The following is a 13,246-nucleotide window of genomic DNA, read 5'->3' as shown; positions in this document are numbered from 1 at the left end:
GGGACGCAGAAGCGATCTGGCGACAGGTAAGTCGCCAGGATCGCTTCTGTTGTAAAGCCGACAGTCGGCTCTACAAGTTTAAACAGAGTCCCGGCGGCAAAAGTCACCGGGAGTCTGTTTAAACAGCCCCGATGCTGGCGACGTACACTGTACGTCGTCAGTCACGAAGGGGTTAAAAGCACATTACTAGTCCATGAGAAGGACTGGTCATGTTTTGAGTGGAGAGAATGCGTGTTGCTATTTTAGGTATCCTGTAATCCTTACAGTGACATTAAACCCTCAGATTTTTTAACATAAAACAATACTGTAATGTGCGCTTTACTGTAATCCATGGTTGTTTCCCTTCTCTTTGCTGCTCTTCCTTTTAAATCTGTATCTGTTCTCATGCTCTGCAGAACTTCTGTTTTGCAGCAGACTGCCTTGTCTCTGGAATAGATACACGATGTCTGTGTATACGTTTCTATAGGCTTGTAACCTGAGCCAGCACTACAGGAAGAGGCCCTGAGCTGAAAAGGGAAGTTCTCCCCAAGCATGAGAAGACTTGAGGATTTAAAAGGAAGAGCAGCAAAGAGAAGGAAAACAACCATGGATTACAGTAAGGCACACATTACAGTATTGGTTTATGTTAAAAATCTGAGGGTTTAATGTCACTTTAACCCTCTCTTCCCTGAGCAAATAAAATCTGGCTCTGGCCACTTGCAGAGAGATCAGCGTCCCTGGTTACCAGGGACACTGATCTCCAGACAGCCCAACTCTCCCTGGCGCTCCGGGAGTCTCCCGCAATTAGATAGCGGCTCCCGGCCCGCCCGGGAGAGAAACACTTTCTAAAGGAAAGTTTTGCTCTGCTCGATCGAGTGCTGCTGTCATAATTTTAAAAAAAAATGTTCACCATAGGAATGCATTGCTAGATTCCTATTGGCTATTTCAATTTGCAATAGCCAATAGCAAACTCACTATTGCACCCGCCCACTGCTGCTGTCAATCAGAAGAGGGGACCTGCAGCCCCCTCAAATAGCCAATAGGAATCTAGCAATGCATTCCTATGGCAAAATTATTATTTTTTTGACGGCAGCAGAACCGCCCGCCAAGAGAGAAAAAAGCTGCTAGCTCTGCACAATCGTTTTCTTTTGTTTTTTTTTTTCTACTTTTAAAACTATCTTTCTGTTCTGCTCGGTCCCATTTACTCACTGATGTTCGGCATCTATAAGAATAGACCAAACAGCAGCGAGTAGCCTGTTGGAGGTTCGGCTTAGCCGCTCCAGATGTTGGATCGGCTGAGTCGAGTTCCTTCTGCACTTCGGGTCAGCCGAACATGCTGAGCATGGTCGGCCGACCCGAAGCCACACGAAGCCACCCGATGTACAGCTGATTTCAGCCAATATACGGCTGAAATTAGCCGTACCAGCCTGAAGTGAATAGCCGAACAGCGTTTGGCTCACTTCGCTTCAGGTCGGTCGTTCACTCGGCTGCCTACAGCAGCTTAGTGAATAGACCCCTACGTTGTCCAGAATAAGTGAATATTACAGTGGTTGGGATAAACCATTTAATACTGACAACCAATCTTAAAATGGTCAGTTTTAATTAACATTTATCAGAATTTATTTTGAAAAGAAAGAAAAACTGCGCTGTAACTGCTTAAAATGTGTTAGCTAGAATTAGGCTTTCATTTGTTTGCCTCTTACTTAAAGTCCCTTTAAAACAACATGTCCAACCTAGGGATTGGTGAGTCGGGAGTTCTGTATTCCTCAGATGTCTGCAGCCCTATACTTTCTCTCCCTGTTTTGCTACTGGTTCTATTAAAGCATGATAAAAATTCTAAAAGTGACTGGCACCCTATTTCACTGCACACATCCCACAACCCGGCTAAGGATCCATCCCTAAGGTGAAATGTCAACCCCCCCTGCCCATAAAATCCAGGGAGGCACTATACTAGTCAAAATAAGAAAACTCATAGCAGTCTATACCACACCTCATCCATCTGGAATAGCTTGATCTAGTAGACTGAAGGTTCCTAAAACCAGAAAGAAAATGCTAAAAAAAATTGAAAGCTACAGTCGGATATATTTCTCGAAGAGAAATTATTTTTCTATTTTAAGTGATTGAGCCAACAACTAAATGAAATACAAATGTACTCATTAATGTTTTTATCGGCACTTCATTTCCAGTTGCCAACCATTACTTCTAGTAATCACTGGTAAAGCAGCACTGTTTAAGCATTTTTGCCTGCTCACTCTCTGCTTCCTCCTGCTTCTTTTATCCATCAGCATATCATGTCCCTAAGAAGTTACTCTATATCCCTAGCCCACATCCTGCATCTCTGGCTTTTACTTCCTCATCACAAAGCAAAGTACTAAAGCTGCTGTATTTTCCATTGATCTCTATTTATTACTACCTATCCCTAAAAACTAGAGAGCTGCATGGGTGATCACAATGATAGTTGCTTTTAAGTTACAGACACATACAATACAAACAAAAAAGTAGGTGGTATCATCCTTAATTAAAACAATGCGTCCAACATGTCTACTAGTTTTAAGGTTATGCCTAAACAATGGCTAAATCAAATTCTTATGGCAATGGAAGATGTTTACTAATACAATATTGGCATGTACGTTCTGTGTCTTGTATTCGCTTATGAGGCTAGGTTCACACATAGGTGATTTTTTACAAACGTTATGCCCATATGCTATAATGCCCATATGGCAACTGCCCAAATGAATTACTTGGTGAAATGGTGGAATGCAATGACATAGTTATCTTATATCTATCTTACATCTATAAATTCCAAATATCTCTATAATTAGTAATCTAAAAAAATAATGAATCCGATGAATTTTGGATTCGCAGCTTCTATGGAAATCGAGGTGGATTCTGCAGGTTCAATAGTCACAGTCCCAACATGTTTTTGTGCAGATTCAACCGGGAGAGTTTAGCTTTTACACCATAATGTACTGCATTGCCTTTGAACTATGGCCAGCAGGCTTAGAAGGCCCATTAAGAGTGCTTTTGGATGAGCCAGACCCTTACTAGAAAAGGGGAGGCACAGAGCAGCCATAAAGTCAGTGAATGCCATAGGGAAAGCTGACAAACTGTAAAGGGAGACATTAGGGCCAGTTATGAAACTAAATGTATTATTGCTATGTCTTTGGGCAATTAACCCCTTTGCTGCCTTTTTTAATCTTATTATTGGGGACTTTTTTTGTCTTTTATTTTATTTTGTGGTAAATTGAGGTTAGTGGTCACTTTTTATTATTATTATTATTATACCGGATTTATATAACACCAACAGTTTGTGCAGCACTTTACAAAATGGAGGAAGACAGTTACAATTAGGGATGCACCAAACTTTTGGCCGCCGAAACATAATGCAAAAATGCCGAAAGTACAATTTTTGGCCAAAAATGCTGTGCATCCCTAGTTTCTCCCCTTCCCGCTGGGCACTGCTCTGCGTCCCCTCTGACACAGAGCAACGTCCAGCGGGGAGGAGACAAACTGTCAGGAGGCTGAGGGGTAACAGTGAGCCAGGATGGAGAGTGGTTACAAGCATTCAGGGATCAGCTGATCGCTGAGTGCTTGTAAATAATTGAGGACACAGTATGTTTACTTTGTCCCCAATTATGAATGAACAGGAAGTGCTCTGCATCACTTCCTGTTCATTCATGATTGTGGACATAGTAACTCGTACTATATCCACAGTTTATGAATGGACAGACACACTCAGTATAGAGGCTTCCTGTTCATTCATAACAGGGGCTGCAGAAAAAGAGATTGGGGACTCTGTGTCCTCAATCTCTTTTTCTATTTCAAAAGGGAAATATCAGGGGTCTGTTTAGAGCCCCTGATATTTCCCCAGTGCCCCTGACAGTAAACGGCCTGAGATTTTGGTGCAATAAAAGTAAAAAAGCTCACAAGAGAAATGAAAACACCAATATAACACCCCTGAAACAAATGCCCATTTTACAGAGGGAAGACTCGCACCAAAAAAAGTTTAAACTAAAATAAAGTCCCTAGTAACAAAAAAAACACATCAGTCCCTGCCTTCAAGGAGCTTGCAGTTTGAGGTCCCAATTGCACACCCTTTAGACAGGAGCCAATGAACACTCCAGCATGTCTTTGGAATGTGGGAGGAAACCGGAGTACCCAGAGGAAACCCACATAATCACAGGGAGAAAAAGCAAACTCCTTGCAGATAGTGTCCTGACCAGGATTTGAACTAGGGACCCCCAGTGCTGCAACACAGTTATATCACTCACATTCATCACACCCCCAACCCCATACAGAAAATAAAAGTTAGGCATATAGCAATTAGGCCTATTATCCCTAATAAAATTTGCCTGCCGCAGGCCACTTTTACAGTGCTGTATCATGTAAGGTCTATTAATTCCTGTAAAAAAAGCACCTGCCTGTTCACTTTGTGTCTAGTAAATTTGGACCCTTGGTCATTAAAATTGTCCTGCTGCTGGCCAATTTTATGCTGCTGTGTTATCTGCAGTCTCATAATTCTTGTAGCAAAAGCATGTTTTATTTTTCTCTGGTACACGTGTATGGCAAAGTGGGCCCATTACTACTTGATGAAAAAACATGTGTATAAGAAAAACAGTCTCAGCTCCCCATGTATCCCCCACATAATTAGAAAATAGGTCTCTGGGGTCCTCCTGATCCATGGAGCATAAATAAAGAGTCCCACACAGCCCAAAGCACCATGGCAAGCCCCTCTCCCAATCAATAGAACCCCCTCCACAGCCAAGGCTCATAGTCAGTGCGAAGAAGGCAGGCCTGCAGTCCCCTCCAAATAACAGGGCAATGGAGGCTTCCCAGTGTCTACTGAGGACAGCAGCAAAAGGATATGTTTGAGTTGGTGATTAGTGAAGGATTACGAGAGAAAGGAACAATTTATGAGAAAATAAGGCATTTAACAATTAAGTGCTAATTTTATGCATGTTATCATGAGATAAATGAAAAAGTTTAAATAACTCATACAGCGCAGTGTATAATTACTTCATAAAAATCATATTGAAACTTTTTTTTTCAATTCTTCATTTACATTGGAAGCCATTTACAAAGCCATCTACAAAGCCAATACAGACCAGCAAATCAAAATCAGGCCTCAGGAAATAACAAATCAAATCAAAGTGCATCCAAACCCCATTAGAATAACAAGACATCGGGAAATACAATACAGCTCGAGCAGACAAAAATCCAAAGCCTGTAAAGTCCTGTTACAAGCTTGGTAGCAAGGCCCCTTGCACCTTCCAGCATTTCTTGTAAGAATATCACACAAAAGATGAATTACCAAAACCAATTACAAGACAATTACAAGACAATTGCGTACAAACAGGATAGAAAAAAAGAGTAATGAGAAAATATAAGAAAGATAGTAAAGATCCAGCTAATAAAAAACAAGGCAAGAAGCCCAAAAAAGATAGAGTGCTAGCTAATAGATTATCTAAAGTAATACCACAATTAGTACATGTGGAACAATCAGGGTGTATACAACAGCTATTAATATCAGAAGAATATTTTTGAATCTTCAAATACCAGTTGATAATACAGAAAATAGAGCTGTTCTGTCTCTAGATGCAGCTAAGGCATTTGACAGTGTTGAATGGATATACCTGTGGAATGCATTAGAGGTGTTTGGACTGGGTAACTATAATGCACCGGTAGCATGTATGAAAATTAATAATAATATATCTAAATATTTTCCCTTATCTAGAGGCACGAGACAGGAATGTCCGTTGTCACCACTTTTGTTTGCATTGGCAGTGGAGCCTTTGGCACTTGCAATCAGGAGGGAGCAAAATATAGTGTGATTTAGAAGGGGAGATGTCGAGGAAAAGATTGATGATGCACAGATGATGCCCTTCTTTTTGGCGAAAATACAAAAAGATCACTTGTCTCCCTCATGGATTTGATTAAAAGGTATGGGGGCGCTCTCAGGATTTAGTATTAAAGTGGTGGAATCCTTCACTTATTTAGGGGTAACCGTGTCGGCTTCAGTAAAGGAGTATTCAGCTCTTAACCTTACACCTCTTCTGACAGCATTTAAACAGAAAAGTAAAAACTGATGTAAGCTGCCTTTATCAGTGATAGGAAGAGCCAATTTGATCAAGATGGTATGGATATGTCAGTTATTATATGTGTTACACAACTCGCCGGTGTGGATAGTATCAAAATGGTTTAAAAAGATAGATTCTATATTTTGAGAGCTTATTTGGAGGGGGAAACAGCCTCGTATTATACTTTCCACTCTACAACTACCTAAAGAAGCGGGGGGACTGGCGATACCACAGGCCAAATTAGATTTTATAGCATCCCAGTTACAGCACATAGCGGGTTGGAGTGAATTAAATCAGGAAGTCCCGAATCAGAGAATACTTTTTTTTATTATTCTCTAGATACTCAATTATCTCACAATTGGAAGATATCCTTATACCCCGGGAATATAGAGATTATGATACAGTTATGTTGATATGGAAAATATGGCAGAATATGAAAGGGATTATGAATTATGAGGGCACTACAACTTTTACTCAAATATGGTCTAACGAGATATATAGTGAAGTGGCCAAATTACAAGGGTTTGAAGAGTGGCAACATAGGGGGATAAGTCTTGTGCAACAGCTGTATAATGGACATACTATAAAAACGTATCAAATGTTAATGGAAGAGTTCCAACTGCCTGAACAACACTTTTATAAATATCTCCAGCTGTGCCATGCAATTGAGGCACAGAATAGGAACAGATTATTTGTACCGGTAATATCCCTATTGGTGAAGTTGGTTGCATAAGCTACAATTAAAAAAAGCCTTATTTCTCAAATTCATGGAGCAATGGAAAAAAATAAAGCACTTAAATGGAAGTTACCCTGCAGGAGAGGATGGGAGGAGGATGTGGGTCCAATAGAGGAGAGGAATTGGCAAATCACATTAAATTATATATCTGTGATGTCCATATTCCCCACTCAGAAATTGACACAACTTTTCACATTATAACTTATGCATTAATGTAAAAAACTAATAGCCTTTACTAATTTTATCATCAACATTTATAGATGGTATTGACATTTATTCACATATTCTTAATTGCAATTGATAATGTTACAATCTTTACGGTACATTACACACAATCATATATTATAAAATGTGCTGTGCTGGCACTAGTAATGATCTGATATACAGGCCACATATACTGTATGCGAGATAATAAGCACTAATATGGGTTAATTCTTCAAACAGTATGATAACATTTTGTCCAATGTACACTATAAATGCCCTACTTGCATTACACCTTATACCCTACTATATTATACCTTTTAAACACCACAACAGAACAAAAGTGCACTTCATATCATAACAGACATGTTGCCTCAAAAGAAACTTCCTGGTTCATTGAGGGAATGGTCATCTCCATGCCAAAAACAGTCATTATTTCTTTCTGATGTTCATTTAACTCGAATTCTTTAGAAAGACCAACAATTGAACCTGTGGCAGGGTGCCCCTTTTCTCAGCGACAGGTGTGGGTCCCTTTAACTCAGTTTCCCATAATCCTCTGGGCTCTCACAATACCCTGCACTCCCACCATACCCCATGCTTCTGGACATACCCTCCTAAATTAGGACCCGGAGACTCCCAGATGACCCCGCTCGGAGCGCCGCCCACCGGAGCAGCAGTGACGCGACGCTCTGCGAGGTAAGTAAGAAGGAAAAAAACATAGCGCAAGCTTCGGTGCTAGGCATCGGAGCATTTTGACAAGTACAAGTACTTGTCAAAATGCCCTGTATCGGGCCCGATTCCGATGCTAGCATCGGTATCGGGACATCCCTAACCCAGGGTATTGAAAATTCCAGCTCTTCGCACGCGCTGGTGCTCAGGGAGATCATGCATGATGGGACAGCAGTGATTGGGCAAGTGAGCTGTCAGCAGGTGCTGTGTCCTCCCCTGTTAAGTCTGGTGTGTTGGCCACCAGTGGTGAGCACAAGAGCACACAGCTTCTAACCAAGCTCCAGTCACCAGAGTGGACTTTGTGGCAGTCAATTCAGAGATAAAGTACACAAAGCACATCCTGACCGAAGCCATCTACATCAGTTTCGGTGTGTAGCCTGTTTGAGCAACTACCTTAGCTATCAACCTGCATTCCAGTGAGAGTATTCTAAAAAGCCATTTTTGCAAGTATTATCCTTCTATAAGCTTTACTAGAACTGCTAAAGTGTGTTGCCAGTTGATGAACTATTTCATATATTCATGTGCTCATTTATACCTGCTTTCTCTGTACAGTAAACTCCCCATTATCCAGCATTCAAGCAACTGGCATAAAAAAATAAATTGAGGACATATGTCCTCAATTTATTTTTCCAGTGGCTTGATACCCATAATAAAATGATGGTTACTTGCACACAAAAAAATGTGTTAGCAAGTAAATTTATTAAGTTGCTGATTAAATTATTTGTTTACATCTTGCTGCTGGCCCGCGGTTAGATTCGGCAGCAGAATGTAAACAATAGGGAGAAAAAGCCACCCTGCTATTGGCTATTGCAAATTGAAATAGCAGGCTGGCTATTGTGACCACCCACTGAGCAGAGGAGCGGACCTGAGAGAGAACTTTCTTTCAGGGTCGGCTCCTCTGCTCAGTGGATTGGGTTTCAATAGCCAGCCTGCTATTGTAAATTTGCAATAGCCAATAGCAGGTTGGCTATTGCTCCTGCCCACTGAGCACAGGAGAAGACCTTCTCTCTCAGGTCCCCTCCTGTGCTCAGTGGGCGTGGTTTCAATAGCCAGTCTGCTATTTGCTATTTCAAATTGCAATCACCAATAGCAGGCTGGCTATTGTTCCCACCTACTGAGCAGAGGAACGGACATGATAGAGAACTTTCTCTTTCAGGGCCGTTCCTCTGCTCAGTGGGCGGGGCTGTAATAGCCAGCCTGCTATTGTGTCAGGGATACCGGCACAGGTGACCCCACACCTGCGCAGGTACCCACACAGGCAGACCAAACACTTATGACCACACCGGACAGGGCAGAATGTTATATATACAGTTTAATCAACAGCAAACTAAACAACACCCAAAAGCAAACATAAATAAGTAACATCACCCAGACTACTAGCAGGTAAAGGCAACAGGAGGACAAGCAGGTAATGGCAACATGAGGAAAGGCAGGTAATGGCAACAAGAGGACAAGCAGGTAATGGCAACAAGAGGAAAGGCAGGTCTGCAAATGGGTAACCGGGCTCGGGACACAAACAAGGTACAGGACTGGTAACAGGACTCTGGACGGAAAGCAGGATTCTCCGGAACTGGGGACTCAGGGTTCAAGTTTCAGGAAACAGGAAATGATACTGAGCCATCATCCTGGCAGCTGGGAAACACCCGCAGGTGAGCACTGGAGCTGCAGGTCTCAGCTCCTGCGCCACCTAGAGGCGCTCTGGATCCTAACATATTGCAATTTAACATCTAGCTATTGCTTCCAGCTGCTTACATTCACCTGTCGGCTGCAGAAGCGAGCCGGCAGGTGAATGGGGCTGTGGGAGGGCGGGGAGCCGTGGAGGAGGGGTGTGGTTGCTTGAGAGTTACTATTAACTCTCATGCAACCAGACACTACAGTTATCTGGCACCTACCAATCCCCGTGGGTGCCGAATAACTGGGAGTTTACTGTATTGTAAGGCTGTTACTGATTAAAATTTTCGTGTTTGATTAATCTAAAAAAATTTAAATCGATTAATCGATTAATTTCGATTAATTATAACGCACATACAGATCTAACTACATTGGCCTATACACATACAGCACAGCAATGAAGTAATCCTTATATTGTAAAGCGCTGTGCAAACTATTGGCGCTATACAAATCCTGTATAATAATAATAATAATAATAAAATGAACTAGGATCACACTAATCCAGCACGTTATTAATCTCACGTGCCCCACTCAATATGGCCGCCACTTGAGTGGGGCAACTCAGAATAATAACGTGCTGGATTAGTATGATCATAGTTCATTTTATTACTTCATTGCTGTGCTGTATGTGTATAGGCCAATGCCTTGGCTGGCACTCGTGCAGAAAGTTTCTTGGGCAAACTCACCGGCCAAAGTGGCTCCGTCGGCTAACAAAGGGAAGGGGAAGGAGTCCTGTGATGTCACGGACATCAACGTAACCGGACTCCTCCCCCTTTCCCTTCGTTAGCCGACAGAGCCACTTGGGGACATCAACATCACCGGATGCCGACAGAGCCACTTGGGGAAGGGGGGAGGAGTCCGGTGACGTTGATGTCCGTGACGTCACTGGATCTCCGACGGGACTCCCGGAAGCCGGTGGAGAAGTGAGTATTTTCATTCGCGATCAAAAAAAATTGAATCGATCAAAAAGATTAACGATTAATTGAGAGATTAATCGTTAATTTGCATGGTATTGAATTGTTTGTTTAAATGCTCATCCATTATTCATTTATTTTCCCCGGTACCATTTATGTTCAACTTCGATTTATTCAGTAAAAACCAAATTGCACATTACCACTTCTCTGATCACTTAGCTGATACTGTTACACAACAAACCTTATGCATGTTTTAAATGCTTTACAACCTTACAACCAATAAACGCAAACATAATTGAGAATTAAGTAGTAAGTTTCTATACATTATTTTCAATATATTGTAGAAGGGTGTAGCAATGCCACCATGTAATTTGGCAACACAGTCCCCAAGAACACTCCGTTAGAGGGGCTGAAAGGTTCCAGGAGGTGAATGCCTTTCCAGGGAAGAAATTGGCTTTTCAGTTCCTTCCAGGTATTTTGGACTATAGTGGCATGGAATCTCTAGTCCTGGGGCCAGGTGTTGCCAATGACCAGTCTAACAGGATCATGTGGCTGAGAGCAGCCTTATTAGGAGTCTGGACCAGAGTTGTGTGTGTGCAGGAGGCACACGGCCACAAGCAGACTCGGGTGCGTGCTGGATGCACGTGGAACAGCCAGGGGAGGCTGGGAGATGTCGGGAAGGTTGGTGACCCAAGGTACCTGTTGCTGAGAGACTTGCTGAGAGACTTGGAGCTGAGGAAAGCTAATGAGGACTGTATATGCTGAAGAAAAGCGGATTATTATAAGAAGTGCATGAAATGTTGACCATATGTGAACAAAAGACTGTCCTTTATGTTGCTGCTGGAAGCTGTCTTGTTTAACAAGGGACGTCTACCCTGTTGATGGAAAGAGACTTCTCGTGTTTGCCCTTAATAAAACTGCGTTTTACTTGCATTTCCTGACTACAGTCGAGTGTTCATATTACAACAGATTATATAAAGTAGTGATCTTCCTCACAGGTGTTGGTTCCCTATGCTTGCACAAGCAGATATGTTCAACCATTTACTGAGCCACAGAAAAGCAGATATACACTTCTTAAGGAATATGCACACAAATAAAATAACACTGTTTTAAGGAAATGACGGGTATAATATATATATATACTGTATATACAGTCGAGGCCAAAAATATTGGCACCCCTGCACTTCTGTCAGATAATGAACTTCACACAGAAAATTGTTGCAATTACAAATGTTTAGGCATTCTCATGTTTATTTCTTTTGTTCGTATTGGTATGACACAAAAAAGTGGAGAAAAAAAAAGCCAAATCTGACACATTCCACGCAAAACTCCAAAAATGGACTTGACAAAATTATTGGCACCCTCAATAAATATTTGGTAGCACAGCCCTTGGGAAAAAAATAACTGAAATCAATCGCTTACTGTAACCATCAATGAGTTTCATACACCTCTCTACAGGAATTTTGGACCACTCTTCTTTCACCAACTGCTCCGGGTCTCTCAGATTGGAAGGGTTCCTTTTCCCAACTGCTGTTTTGAGATCTTTCCACAGGTGCTCTATGGGATTTAGATTTGAACTCATTGCTGGCCAGTCCAGTACTCTTCAGCGCTTTGTGTGAAACCATTTCTGGGTGCTTTTTGATGTGTGCTTTGGGTCATTGTCCTGCTGTAAGACCCATTACCTCTGACGGAGACCCAACTTTCTGACACTGGGCCCTATATTGCACCCAGAATTCTTTAGTAGTCCTCAGATTTCATAAAGCCATGTACACTGTCAAGACATCCAGATGGCGACGTATAGTGCGATCTGATACAGTTATACCCTGTGCCTTAAGGTCAGCTTGAATTTGTCTGGAAGTTGATGGAGGGTCTTTATCCACCATTCGAACAATCCTTCATTGCAATTTTTGATGAATTGTTCTCTTTCGCCCATGTCCAGGGAGATTAGAAACAGTGCCATGGGCTCTAAACTTCTTGACGATATTGCGCGCAGTGGACACAGGAACAATAAGATCTCTGGAGATTGACTTGTAACCTTGAAATTGTCCATGCTTTTCCACAATTTTTGTTCTCAAATCCTCAGACAATTCTTTGCTGCTCTTTCTATTCTTTCTTCTCCGTGTGGCACACAGAGAAACACAAGAGAAAGGTTGAGTCAAAGCTTCACCATTTTAACTGGATGCCAATGTGATTTCTATATTGCCAGCACCTGGTAATTGATACAGGTGAGTTTAATTACAAATTACAGGAGCATCACAAACTTGGAATGCAATTATTTCTTGCAATTTGGAGAAAGTGCCAATCATTTTGTCCAGTTCATTTTTGGAGTTTTGCGTGGAATGTGTCAGGTTTGGCTTTTCTTTTCCCCACTTTTTTGTGTCATACCAATACAAACAAAAGAAATAAACATGAAAATGCATAAACATTTGTAATTGCAACAATTTTCTGTGCAAAGTGGTGCATTATCTGACAGGAATGCAGGGGTGCTGATATTTTTGGCCATGACTATATATACCGTATTTTTCGCTCCATAAGACGCACTTTTTCCCCCCAAAATCAGGGGGAAAATACCTATCGCCCAACGCCCGGGATATGCAGTTTCAGGCGCCGGGCGAGTAGTTTTTTGTACATTTAGCCCTGCTCCTGACGAGCAGAGCTGAATGTACAGTGGGAGCCACCGCTCGTTTAATACAAGTGATCTAATTAGATTATTAAATCGAGTAGCGGCGGCGATCGTGTCCACCCCCGCATTGGTTTTCGGGGACCCCCGCTTCTCTGGGGGACCGTGACCACGGTCCCCCATAGGAGCTCACCATAGAGCCCCTTGAGCTGACGAAGAACGTCGTTCTTCATCTGCTCTGTGTGGTTACTGAGACAGCGCCACCTGTCTCAGCGGTCACTAATTGCAGCTTCTGTGACAGAATTTCTGTCACAGAAGC

This window comes from Nanorana parkeri, unplaced genomic scaffold (assembly GCF_000935625.1).
Source record: "Nanorana parkeri isolate BGI_ZX_2015 unplaced genomic scaffold, ASM93562v1 scaffold340, whole genome shotgun sequence".
NCBI lineage: Eukaryota > Metazoa > Chordata > Amphibia > Anura > Dicroglossidae > Nanorana > Nanorana parkeri.
This window is presented reverse-complemented; position numbering follows the sequence as displayed.